Source organism: Rana temporaria, chromosome 5, assembly GCF_905171775.1.
Source record: "Rana temporaria chromosome 5, aRanTem1.1, whole genome shotgun sequence".
In the NCBI taxonomy this organism is placed as follows: domain Eukaryota; kingdom Metazoa; phylum Chordata; class Amphibia; order Anura; family Ranidae; genus Rana; species Rana temporaria.
The window spans coordinates 46,981,716-46,994,379 of NC_053493.1; the positions used below are offsets into that span (position 1 = coordinate 46,981,716).

At 41.2% G+C, this 12,664-nt stretch overlaps 1 protein-coding gene across 1 annotated transcript in view; it reads right to left on the reverse strand.

Moving 5' to 3' along the window:
• The window catches only part of DNAJC1 (DnaJ heat shock protein family (Hsp40) member C1), a 214,785-nt gene that overhangs the window by 114,721 nt on the left and 87,400 nt on the right, over nucleotides 1–12,664 (reverse strand). The gene's annotated exons all lie outside the window — the stretch shown is intronic.

Consider the following 12,664-nt stretch of genomic DNA (forward strand, 5'->3'; position numbering starts at 1 on the left):
TATTATTATATATATATATATATATAAATATATATATATATATATATATATATATATATATATATATATATATATATATATATATATATATATTATATATTTAGAAACCTAAATAATAAAAATAAAATTGTAAAATAATAATAATAATAATACAAATAAAGACACTGACACCAATCTCTGCCCTGCTGACAAAGCCCTATTGACTTGCCCACTGCCATATACGGTATATTACACACGCATGTGCGTTTGAACTTTGGTGTGCACACCCTAATGCCATAGGCTGCGCACACCTATGAATACTACAGTGATCTGTCACCACTCTGGGACTATGGGGTTGATTTACAAAAGACAAATAGACTAGGGTGACCACGTGTCCCGCATTTTGCAGGCCTGTCCCGGGCACCTTCATTCCAGGACAATACAGTGTCCCGGAATGAAACGGACACAGCTACCCCTGACACAGCTACCCCCCCCTCCCGGGCCAATCTGATGCCCCCAAAAAAGGCCGCCACATCTCTGCTTTACTCACTGACCGTACTTTCCCTGGCCGGGAATGCCTGGAGGAGCATGCCTGCTTGCGATTGGGGAAATCATAAATCCCGCCTCTTGTGTCCAATCACTGTGCTGTGATTCGTTACAGCACAATGTGATTTTTGGGAAGGGGGTGTTCCTGAATGGTAGTTTGGAAATGTGGTCACCCTAAAATACACTGTACACCAGGGGTGTCAAACTCTATTTGCTTGTGGGCCACATCAGCATTATGGTTGCCAAAGGGCCAGCTGTATTAGCACCCCACCCCCTTACATCAGATGTCAAACGCCTCCCGCCATCAGAAGTTTGGCACCCCCCCCCCCCACTATCCCTTACATCAGTGCACCCCCTTGTTTTGTGCTGCTGCCATGAGGGCTGGACAGAGAAGTGCAGGATCTGGTGGAGGAATCCTGTCCTCTCTGCTGCTGACTGCTGAGACCAGGTACGGGTGGAGATATACACGTGTGAGGACCACATGAAATGACCTGGAGGGCCGGATTCGGCACGCGGGCCTTGTGTTTGACACCTGTGTTGTACACCATGGCTACTCAACCTGTGGCCCTCCAGCTGTTGCAAGTGCCATGAGGCATTGCAAGACTGACAGGTACAAGCATGACTCCCAAAGGCAGAGGCATGATGTGACTTCTAGTTTTGCAACAGCTGGAGGGCCACAGGTTGAGCACCCATGGTGTACAGTCTATTTGTCTTTAGTAAATCAACCCAATAGTTCCAGAGTGTTGGCAGATCACTGTAGTATTACACATTGCTACACTTTGCAAGTAAACGTGGTAGGGGGAGCTAGTGAGTAAATTGATTGCCTAAAGAAATATACAAAGTATAAACAACCAGGTACAATATTAAAGTGCTCTGTGCAAAACCATAATTACATTTAATAAACAACAATAGACATGAGATGGGAGTTATGACATGTCTGTAAAACCTGCTCTTTAATAAACTTGTTTCTGAGGATAAAAAAAAAAAACACAATAGACAGAAAGTGAGTATATTCATTTTGAAAGGTCCATAAATTCTTTCTGAGTTGCTGTGAAAAATATCCAAATTTGACCTTTTTTTTAGCTAATTCTAGTTCTTCTGGTGAGTAGGAATTTCTAATATACACATCGGGTGTAACACATCGTATCCGTTTATGGTGATGGTGGCAAGATTTGGATATGGTGTCTCCGCTGTGTCTCAGCCAATCAGGAGGAGTGTCCCGGGTGGCTTCGACATTCATGGGCATAGTGCTGGAGAGAGATGGGGCTCAGGTAAGTAATTAGAGGGGTGCTGGGGAGGCTGCTACACACAAGGTTTTTTATATTAATGCATAGATTGCGTTAAAGTGGAGGTAAACCCACTCTCACCCTTTCTAAACTACTGCCATAGTGCTGATCTATAAGGATATACATGCCTCCTGCATGTATCCTTACCAGTCAAATGTCTCCCCTCTGTCTGTTATAAAAACTGAAAAACTGCAGATTCTGTGGGTGGATCTGTTGTCTGGAGCTCTGTGGGTGGAGTTGTGATGTCAGTAGACTCCCCACCCTCCTCTACACTCCCCTTGTCAACATGCATTTTTTCCTATGTATTCCTTACATTAAATTCTGCTATGATCACTAACATCCGGTCAAAATCCAGAAAAGTAACCACATGACATCAGAAAAGGAGTGGGGGGTGGGAATTAAAAAATCTCCAGGCTAGTGCATGAGATATGTAAATAACCTGTCATTCACAGCAAGGGGCGGAATGGACTAAGGTTTTTCTCTGTAAGTCCGTTTTATTTCACTGAACAATAAAAGAGGATTGCTCAGAGCTGGACTAACTTGGTGTGGCAGGACTGGGCACAGATGATAGGAAATCTTATACTTTACATTGTGGGTTTACATCAACTTTAAGATGAAAAACCTTCTGCCTTGAAGCCTCGTACACACGATCAGTCTATCCGATGAGAACGGTCTGAAGGACCGTTGTCATCGGTTAACCGATGAAGCTGACTGATGGTCCGTCGCACCCACACACCATCGGTTAAATAACCGTTCGTGTCAGAACGCGGTGACGTAAAACACAAGAACGTGCTGAAAATGCTCCCAAGCATGTGTCGACTTGATTCTGAGCATGCGTGGATTTTTAACCGATGGTTGTGCCTACTAACGATCGGTTTTGACCTATTGGTTAGGAATCCATCGGTTAAATTTAAAGCAAGTTGGCTTTTTTTTAACCGATGGTTAAATAACCTATGGAGCCCACACACGATCGGTTTTGACCGATGAAAACGGTCCATCAGACCGTTGTCCTCTGTTTAACCTATCGTGTGTAGGAGGCCTTACAACACCTTTAAGACGAGCAGATAATTTAATTTCATGCATAAAAGGTTACACATGGTGGGTGGCATAACTTCAACCTGATATTCCATTCAGTTCAATAAGCCCACAGAGTAAGAGATAAATGCCGCGTACACACGATCGGTTCATCTGATGGACCGTTTTCATCAGACGAATCGATCGTGTGTGGGCCCCATCGTTTTTTTAATCCATCGGTAAAGGAAGCCATTTACCTTTACAACCCCTTTAAGAAATCTCAGTTTACGTTTAATCAAGTAGACGTTCTAATCAAAGTGCCACTGAAGCCCTTCCTAGAAGGCATTTACAATTTATTGACTGATAAACTTGTTGCTTGGCGTCCTTGATTGTAAGAAGATCAATATTCTTTGTAAAGGTCTGTGGAATCGGTTGATGTTATATAAATACACAAAATATAAAAATAATGCATTCTTCTTCCTAAAGAAGACCCAGAACACAGGAGGAGAATAAAGTGGGCACGCTTAGCTCTGGCACAGCGGGCAACCAACATTTTTTTAAAGACACATACAACCTGTTAACCTTAAACTGAGCTGCAGTCATTGGGGATTCTGGTCACGCTCTGCCAAGAATTAAAATCAGCACTGAAAGGCCTAATTTGGAGGAACACATTGACCAAAATATTTTAATTAAAAATATTCTGAGTTAGTGGCAAGCCTAATTACAGTAACAGAAATAGGGCCTACATTGTAATGCAGGTCACTGCAACTCCATAGTAGGTTTTTCTGCAGTAAATTGACCAATCCAGAAATAATAGCACAGCTGCTAAACTGCCAGTCTTGACATGTAAATCAATTTAAAACCAACAAATGCAGTTGCTACTTCCATACTTATTATTAAATTGATACCTAGCGTTAGTTGGAGAGAAAAAGAGAGAGAGAAGAGGGAAAAGACCGATATTTATGTATTTAAATTGTAAATGTATTTATGTAAAAAAAATAAAAATTAACCGCTACTGGAAAGAAACAAACAAAAAAAAAAAAAAGAAGAGGACCCTTTTCATCTGACAAAATGGGCTTCTCTCTTTTTATCTTTATTTCTTTTCTAGCAGCACGAGGATTATTTTGGTATGCATTTAATGCATTAGATGCTTTAAGAGAACACTTACGATTGAGCAAAAGCCTGCAAAGATTAATCCTTACAATCAATTCCTCATTGATTTTACTATCAATGAGCATCATGGCTCATACAACTGTTCATTTTAAAAGAAGATAGCCTCCATTAAAACCCACTTTTGGCATAGAGGTAGGGAAAGCAAGCCAGAAAGCACACAAAATGACAAAATATAATAGAATGGTTTAAGGAAAATACACAAAAAAAAAATTACGCAATATTGATATAAAGCTATTTGCCTGCCTGTATATCGATTACAATAATAATTAAAGTTAGAAATTGAATTTAGAGATCTTATAGGATGCCCACAAAACTAATTTAAATCCAGAATTTGAAAATGCATTGAATTTATCAAGGTTTTGGTCAGATTTTAGAATTGCATTGTACTTTTGCATGAATTGTATATTTATGCTGTTTTCATGAAATTTTAATTGCAAGTGTTAAAATAAAATAAAAAAAGCCAATGAATCAAAATGGGGGCAAAATTTACAGCAAATAATTTGTTGGGTATGTGTGATGTGGCTACTAATGAGTAGGTGTGCCAGTGGAGGATCTGATCCTTAAGGGGTTGTAAAGGTTTGTTTATTATTTTCTAAATAGGTTCCTTTAGAGTCGGTTCACACTGGGGCGGCACGACTTCGGGGGCGACTCTGCAAGTCGTCCTGAGGACGACTGCAGAGGCGATTTGCAAAACGACTTCTGTATAGAAGTCAATGCAGGTCGCCCCGAGCCGCCTCCAAAGTCGTACAGGAACCTTTTTCTAAGTCGGAGCGACTTGCATCGCTCCTATTAGAACGGTTCCATTGCATTGAATGGGACGCGACATGTCAGGCGGCTGAGCCGCCTGTCGTTTTGCCCCAGTGTGAACCGGGTCTTGAGCTAGTGCATTGTTGGTTCACTTACCTTTTCCTTCCATTTGCCTTCTAAATGTTTTTTTTTTCTTTGTCTGAATTTCTCACTTCCTGTTTCTCCTCAGTAAGCTGTTCTGGCTGACTAACCACTGCTCGGATGATGGTGGAAAGCTTACTGAGGAGAAACAGGAAGTGAAAAATTCAGACAAAGAAAAAAAAAACATTTAGAAGGGAAATCAAAGGAAAAAGGTAAGAGAACCAACAATGCACTAGCTTAAAGGAACCTATTTAGAAAATAAAAAAAACAAACCGAGGGGGACATGCAAGGAAAATAAAAAACAGCATTTTAGCTTGCACATGATTGGATAATAAAATCAGCAGAGCTTCCCCTCATTTCAGATCTACCCCTCAGATTTACAGCGACTTCACTTCCAAGTGCACTTTCAGTGCAATTTCAAGTGTAGTTTGCACGTGTAGTGCAAAGTGGATTTGCCTTTCGTAAATAACCCCCAATATGTATACGTGCGATAGGATTTTAAATACCCCTCTAGTGAGCACGAAATGCCTCAATGTTATAAAAAATATAAACAAAACTTAATTTCATCCAATAAAAAGTCTAAAAACCACATATTTTACATATACTTACACATTGATATCAACAATATCAACGTGCAAGCATATGTAAAATATGTGGTTTTTAGACTTTATTGGATGAAATAACTTTTTGTATATATTTTTTTTATAACTTTGGAGCAAAATGTAGTAACTTAAAAAAAAAAAACTGAAATGTTTTAGCCTATTTAAAAGAAGAAAAATAAATTGCATATATACACACACACACACACACGCATTTCAATGGGGAGGTACATTTTTGGTGTGGTTTGCCAAATACACACCAAAAATGCATCAAGCAGGATTTTTAACACCGCCTCAAAAGCTGCCAATCAGGGTCAACAATAAATTCATGATGATATTAAAAAGTCGAATATAATACAATTATTTATAAAAAAAATTATATATATATATATATATATATATATATATATCTCAATAGCCAGTGTTCCAATTTAAAACAAAATAATACAGTAAGGTTATTAATTGACATTATTAAGTTGTCTTTGTCTTGATTGGATTGCACTAAAAATATAAAAGTTGAAATGAAAAATAGCTGTATTTTGCTGCCTCCTCCATGATGAATATGAAAGGCAAGCTTCTGAGTTGCAGGCATGGACTGGAACAATATGTTAAGAATGCAATCAATTGATTCACATGGCACAATGGCAAGAGGCCCTTGTATGTCTCATGCCTCTGAAGTGACAAGTTCCTGCTGTATATAGACAGGCTGAATATATGTAATAAATTATGGAAACAACCAAGGTTTCTTATTAATTCCTTTTTCATTGATCATGGTTACAGGTTTACTGTACAATGGCAACATAGAATTTTCTTTATGAAATCAGCACAAAATCAATAAATGTAAACAAGGAATACTCCTGGCAATTGGAGTGCTGCCCTTTTTCTATAGCCATCTTTGCAATGGGATTGTGAGGAAATAAAAAAAATACCAAGGATACCAAAAAAAATTCATTCTCGATATATGCTGCGACATGTCCTACACGTTAAATCAGGTACAGCCTACCAAATGGTTCAGGCGCTTCCACTGTCTTAGTGACAGGTACACTTTAACGTGACCGGCAATGTTTGCCAACTAGGTCATAATAAGGCGGTGATGTTGAGTATTTCAGAGATAGTGTTAACACATGAAGGGTCAAATTGACCAGAAACACACTGTATACCTATGTGCTATGAGCTGTATCAATGAAATACACGCTCAATTTCCTCCCCAATTATTCCTGACAGCTTTCATTAAAGATGCTAGGACGTTTTTTTTATTTTTTTTGCTTGCCATTTAGAATCTTGTTTTATGTAACGTTTAGTAAAAATATACATAAATATGCATTAAAAGTAACAAAAACTAACATATAATAGTTGATGATATTAAAATACACCTTCATCAAGGAAGACATAAAAGAGCCTACAGTATATCCCTAACAGAGTCACTTTGTTTTGTTGCCATTTGGAATCTTGTTTTATTGTAAGGTTTAGTAAAAAATATATACATAATAGAAAGCTCTAATGTTGTGATTTGTTATACTTATATTTGAATGTATTATGCTCAAGTACAAATGTTATTATGATTGTACAAATGCTTTATTTTTGAACAAACAATAAAAACAACTTTATTGACTATGGGGCAGATCCACGTAGATCGACGCTTCTCTCCGCCGGGCAAAAGATACACTAAGATACACTACGCCGCCGCAACGTATTATTTTTTTCTAATTCTCAAAGAATTTTCGCCGTAAGTTATGGCGGCGTAGTGTATCTTTGGCGGCGTAAGGACGCAGAATTCAAATCGATATGATGGGGGCGTGTTTTATGTAAATACGTTGTGACCCGACGTAAACAACGTTTTTTTTTTTAACGGCGCATGCGCCGACTGTGGGGGTATCCCAGTGCGCATGCTCGAAATTAAACCGGAACAAGCCAATGTTTACGACGGTGACATCATTCTACGCAAATTCCTATTCGCGAACGACTTACGCAAACGACATAAAAAATTCAAAATTTGACGCGGGAACGACAGCCATACTTAACATTGAGTACGTCTCATAATAGCAGGGATAACTATACGCCGGAAAAAGCCGAACGCATAAGACGTAAAAAAATGCGCTGGCCGGACGTACGTTCGTGGATCGCCGTAACTAGCTAATTTGCATACTCAACACAGAATTCAACGGAAACGCCACCTAGCGGCCGGCGGAAAAATGCACCTAAGATCCGACGGCGTACTAAGACGTACGCCTGTCGGATCGATCCCAGATGCCGTCGTATCTTGTTTTGTAGATACAAAACAAAGATACGACGCGGGAACTTTAAAATTATGCGGCGTATCAATAGATACACGGCGTAATTCTTTTGTGGATCTGCCCATATATATATATATATATATATATATATATATACACACATACATACATACATACATACATATACACACATACACACACACACACACATGACGTACACATAAAAAGTAACAAAAACTCAAATATAATAATAGTTGTTAATATTAAAGACCCCTTCAAATGCATCTAGGAATGGAGAAGGATGTACTGTAAGCTCTGTTAAAGGGGTGTTCCAGGCATTTTTCATGTTTATTAAAAGTCAGCAGCTACAAAAAGTGTAGCTGCTGGCTTTTAATAAACATGCACTCACCTGCTCTACGTTCCAGTGACGCGCCGTGCCGGAGCCCTGCTCCTCTCCGGCCGGTGTCCTCATTGTTACCGTGGGCACCCGGCCGTGACAGCCTTCGGCTTCACGGCCGGGCACTCACTGCGCAAGCGGCGCTGCGCTTTCTGATTGGACAGGCGATCGCCTGGGACCTGTCACGTGTCCCAGGCGATCGCCTACAGTTAGGGGCCGCCAAAAGGCGATATGACGTATCGCCTTAGCGGCACCTCGGCGGAAGGAGGAAGTGGGACAGGATGTCCCACTCCTCCTGAAGCCCCCACTCCGCCCCCCCCCAAAAAATGACATGCCAAATGTGGCATGTAAGGGGGCGAGGAGTGGATTAAGCGGAAGTTCCTCTTTTGGGTGGAACTCCGCTTTAACAGAGTTACATTTTTTTTCTTGCCATTTAGAATCTTGTATTATTTTATGGTTTAAAAAAAAAAAAAAATATACATAGCATACACATTAAAAGTAACAAAATCTAAAATATAATAATAGTTGATGATATTAAAGCGGAGGTTCACACAAAAATTGAACTTCCGCTGTCTGGATTCCCCCCCCCCCCCCTCCGGTGTCACATTTGGCACCTTTCAGGGGGGGAGGGGAGGGCAGATCCCTGTCTAAGACAGATATTTCCACCCACTTCCGGGCATAGATAGCCGAATTATCTGCGGGTAACTACACATCTGGCGCCCCCCCCGCTGTCTTGTGGGGAACACACAGGTCCCAGAAAACAGCGGGACCATTCAGATCGCGCATGCACAGTAGGGAAACAGGAAGTGAAGCCGCAAGGCTGTTATGGGCTGTTTTCTGAACCCCCTAAAATCGCATTCAGGAGTCGTTTTTCTGACCACAAAAACATCAAACGCTCATGAAACACTAATAAACGCTGATAAACATTGATAAACGTTGATAAAATGCTCAAAAAAATGTGGCTCACCAGCGTTTAAGGTTTTTGATCCATTGAAAAAAAAAATAATATAAAGCTAATAAACGCTAAACGCGGAAAAAATGCTAAAAAACCGCTACCGCTTTTGCAAAAACTTTAAAAAAACACTGAAAGACTCACTGCAAAGCTTCTCGCGTTTTAAAAAAATAATTTTATCATCCAGTGTGCATGGAGCGTTAGTAAAAAAAATATACATGAAAAGTAACAAAAAATGAAAATATAATAATATTAAAGACACCTTGAAAAAGGCATCTAGGAAGAGATAAGGGTATACTGTTAGCTCTGTTAACAGAGTTACATTTTTTTCTTACCATTTAGAATCTTGTATTGTAAGGTTTAGTTAGTATATAAAAAAAAGGATATATGAAAAGTAACAAAAATGTAAATATAAAATATGTACTTATGAAAAGTAACAAAAATGAAAATATAATAATTGTTGATATTAAAGACACCTTTAAAATGCACCTAGGATGAGATAAGGATAAGCTCTGTTAAAAGCGTTAAATATTTTAATTGAAGTGCTGATACATAGGAAATAACTGCTAAATAGATGTATAAATGGGTGGACATAAAAGAGCGTAGTTATTCTATTAATCAGGCAGACACAGACATAAAAACACATAAATCTATTTCTAGGTTACCGTAAACATTTAGTTTTGTTCTTTTTGTCTTTTTCTTTTTTAACTTAACCAACTATATGGCCCCTTTCACGCGTGAGGATCGTATGTCCGCTTTTTCATCCATCCGTTTGCGGATGAAAAAGGGACATACATTGGTCCCTACTGAGAGCGGGAGAAAGCGACCCATTATTTCATTGATAACAAGATGCTAATCCAGCTGTTCATCAGCTTCCCAGCAAGAAAATGGTTGAATGCACAGAACTCTCCCATAGGATATAATGGAACTTGCTGGAAGCAACTTTTCAAATACGCGCTTCGCCATTTTAACTGTACTCCATGTTACCATAACAAACATGGATACAAGTAAATGTGAACCCTTACCTTGTAAAACAACCCATTCAGTTTTAAATTATAAATAAATGACAAAACATTTGTGTACACATATTAAAAAAAAAAAAAATTTTCCCGTGTCGTATCGTTGTTTTGAATCCTCAAAGCAAGGTACGACTTCTTCTGGGTTAGATCCGACAGGTGTACGTCTTCGTACGCCTTTGGATCTAAGATGCAATACTTCGGCGTCCGCTGGGTGGCGTTTTCCGTGTCGGGTATGCAAATTAGCGATTTACGACGATCCACAAACGTACGCGCGGCCGTCGCATTTTCTAACGTCGTCTGTAGTCGGCTTTTTCCGGCGTATAGTTAAAGCTGGTATTTTGCGGCGTATAGCTAGACTTGCCATGTTAAGTATGGCCGTCGTTCCCGCGCTGAAATTTGATTTTTTTTTATTTTTTGCGCAAGTCGTCCGTGAATAGGGATGGACGTAACTCACGTCTAAGTTAAAAAAAATGACGTCCTAGCGACGTCATTTAGCGCAATGCACATCGGGAAATTTCGGGACGACGCATGCGCATTTCATTCGGCGCGGGGACGCGCTTCATTTAAATGAAACCCGCCCCCAACCCGCCCAATTTGAAATCCGCCGCCAGAAATACACTACGCCGCCGTAACTTACGGCGCAAACTCGCTGAGGATTCAAAAATGCGCTAGGTAAGGTGTATCTCTGATACGCTGCGCCAATCTACATGTATGTGGATCTGGCCCATAATCTTTGTTCTCAGCTGCACAATGAGCTCTGATAGGTGGGGGGAGGAGAAACAGAATTACACTAATCTTCCCAGTGAATGGTTGTGCAGGGGGGGGGGGGGGCGAGTTGTGTCAGCAGAAATGTGACCATTTGAGGACAAAGATGTTGTTCTCCCAGCACAGCCATAAAACTGGCCATGGATGGATGTGTTGTCATGCCTAGTGCGGTCAGTTGAAAAAGGAAAGCAGGGGTACTGGCAGGATCACCAGGTATTTCATGCAAAGGAAGCAATACATAGAGAACAGGATGCTCTTTCAAACAAAGTACAACGGACATGTATCAGGAGTATAAAATGTTGGGGGTAACATATTCTTTAATACAGTAATGCATCCAGTAAAAATGATTAAATGCATGTAGCATAAGCACTCGAGTTTGACTTGTTAGTCTCCTTTCAAAACTTGCACAGACACACTCGGTCTGGGAGATGGAGGAAAAGCAATACAAGTTATTCAGGTACACGGCAGTGTATATGTTCTGTTAGTAAGCATGCTGACTTTATGAGAGAACAGAGAGTGGACCTCATAAGTGTGCTGCTTATGTTGGAGGGGATGTGCGGAAACTGGAACTATGGTGGACATGTCCCAAAATAAAAGCATATTGGAAAGAAGTATTATTAACAATAGAAGAAATCACGGGGACACCAAAATACCTGAGGAACCATGGGCCAAATTCCCAAAAACGTAGCCTAACTTAAATTTCAGCAGTTAAGTTACACTGACTTAAAATCTCTACCTAAGTGCCCAATCGTCAAACCACTTACCTAGAAATTTCAGGCCGTGTAACTTAAGTGCCGCCGTCGTAAGGCGGTCCTCCTCTCCTTGGGGCGTTTAAAATTTAAATGAGGCACGCTCCCGCGCCGGCCGTACTGCGCATGCGTGTGACGTAATTTTCCCGACGTGCAGCGCGCGAACGTAATTAACGCCGGGCGGCTTTGAGAATTTCGACGGGACACTAAAGTTGCGACGGGTGAAAAAAAAAAAAGACGCGCCGGGAAAACAAATAATTATAAAAAAAAAATGACAGCGTCGCTCAGCATGCATTCCTGAGAGGGAGAACTCCATGCCAATTTTCAAAGAAAAAACCGGCATGGGTTCCCCCCCCCAGGAGCATACCAGGCCCTTAGGTCTGGTATGGGTTGTAAGGAGACCCCCCCTACGCCGAAAAATTGACGTAGGGGGTCCCCCTACAATCCATACCAGACCCGTATCCAAAGCACGCTACCCAGCCGGTCAGGAAGGGAGTGGGGACGAGCGAGCGCCCCCCCCCTCCTGAGCCGTGCCAGGCCGCATGCCCTCAACATGGGGGGGTTGGGTGCTCTGGGGCAGGGGGGCGCACTGCGGGCCCCCCCACCCCAGAGCACCCTGTCCCCATGTTGATGAGGACAGGACCTCTTCCCGACAACCCTTGCCGTTGGTTGTCGGGGTCTGCGGGAGGGGGCTTATCGGAATCTGGGAGTCCCCTTTAATAAGGGGGCCCCCAGATACCGGCCCCCCACCCTAAGTGAATGGATATGGGGTACATCGTAGCCCTATCCATTCACCTGGAGGCAAAAAGTAAAAGTTAGTAAACACACAACACAAGGGTTTTTAAAATAATTTATTATTCTGCTCCGGATGCCCCCCCCCTGTCTTCTTTATTAGCTCTATTTCCAGGGGGGGCTTCTTCTTCCACTCTCCGGGGGTCTTCCACTCTCCGGGGGTCTTCTTCCATCTTCTCCCCTCTTCCGCTGTTGACTCGGCGAACCCCGGTTCTTCTCCAGCTGTCCGGTGCCTTCTTCTTCAGCGCTGGCTGCCTGCTATCTTTGTGTG